Raw genomic sequence first — 1,639 nt, forward strand, 5'->3', positions numbered from 1 at the left:
CTCCAGGGTAGGTGGTATGTGTGAATAACAAGTTCAAATTGCAGGAGCCAGTATGCTACAGAAAGTTAGGTAGCTTCTGGTTCTCCTGAAAGGCCAAGTTGAAAGTGGGGATTGACCAACCCCTCAGGGTCACAGACCCTCACAGGGCTTGCCAATTTCACCATCACTTTGAGAGACTTCTATAACAAGACATAATGTCTCTTGTGCATTTTGCTAATTTACTCATTCTTTGGATAGTGGGATAGGGTGTTCCTGGGGTCCTATTTGAAATGGCTTTGGATAGGTTTGCAATATTGGGATTATTAAGCCATTGATTTCAACATAGCTGAGAGCTTTTAGCAAAAGTAGGCATTTATCTAATATTTCCTTGTTCCACTGGCAAGCTTTATCAGTAGCTTATCAGCAGAAGAGAAAGGCTCAAACAGATGATGTTTTTTCCAAAGAAAAACAAATTGTTGAATCTATTCCATACATATTTAAGGATTTTGAAGTGATTGGATTTTGAAAGTTCTGAAACTTGAATTATTTCTCTATTTCCTTTTTTTTTTCCTCATTTGGCTGCTTTTTTTTTTTTTTTCTTCTGGGGAAGGGTTGGAAGTGAGTTTAAACCCTTCCTAAGATTATGAATGGGTCAGTGCAAATTTTTAGGTAACTTGTTTCCCCATGTGCTGAGACCTGGAGGCTGCAACAAATTTTATCAACAATGTTCTTATTGCACGTGTTTCACAGCACGTTTGGCTTTATAGTACATTCAATCCAGGAAAGACTAGCATATGCACTTTATCTCATAATCTTCCAGTACATGTGCAGTCACTTGGGATAGCACTTCATATCCACCAACCAGACATATAAACCAAGGAATGTTAGTTTATACTATGCATTTTAAAATATTGACATGCTGTTTTTCCCCCATGACAAATGACAACGTGAGCCAGATTAGGAGGTTGGGGTTTTGTTTAGTTGGCTTGGTTTTCATAAAGGAAAAATCTTGCATTGGACAATCAAAGCCTTCCAAGTTTCTCTAGTATATATAAAATGTGTGTGTGCTGGGGATCAAACCCAGAGCCTCATGCATACTAGGCATGTGCTCTACCACTGAGCCACATCCCCAGCCCATCATCAATATTTTAAGATAGGCATTTCATCAAAGCACACACCAGTAATGTCTGTACCCTGTCTTCTTAGCTGGACTGAATTTTGGCCACAATTTATTAGTGCTTAGAAGTGGGTTTTTTAAAAAAGATTAAGTATTTTTGCGTGTATATATACACAGACAGGCACTACTATTATCACTTAACTAGTGCTTATCCTTTATTTCTATGTTTTCTTAGGATACACACTTTTAATTTAGGTTTATGATTCCTGATAATGTTTCTGTGAGCTTTATGTGATTTTCAGCAAGTCTGGCTTATTGATACCTCTTGTAAACAACTGCTCCCAAATTAGGCTAGCTTATTGGGCAGAATTCTACAGACAGAAGGTTAATGTTGCCCCCATTTATGGGGATTTAATTACCTTGTTGTTCAGCAGTCTTCCCCATTGGGATCCTCCAGTCTCACAGATGAAAGCACAGTAGAAGCTGGTAGTGGGCTTATTGGGTCCCTCAGCACATCTTGTATGTGGCATATTGCTTTTACCA

At 38.5% G+C, this 1,639-nt stretch overlaps 1 non-coding gene across 1 annotated transcript; it reads right to left on the reverse strand.

The window, feature by feature from the left end:
• Positions 1 to 1,038: 1,038 nt before the first annotated feature.
• Positions 1,039 to 1,110, reverse strand: Trnat-agu (transfer RNA threonine (anticodon AGU)). The gene has a single exon. It is a non-coding gene; the product is annotated as a tRNA-Thr (tRNA).
• Positions 1,111 to 1,639: the final 529 nt, after the last annotated feature.

Source organism: Callospermophilus lateralis, chromosome X (assembly GCF_048772815.1).
Source record: "Callospermophilus lateralis isolate mCalLat2 chromosome X, mCalLat2.hap1, whole genome shotgun sequence".
Classification (NCBI taxonomy): Eukaryota; Metazoa; Chordata; class Mammalia; order Rodentia; family Sciuridae; genus Callospermophilus; species Callospermophilus lateralis.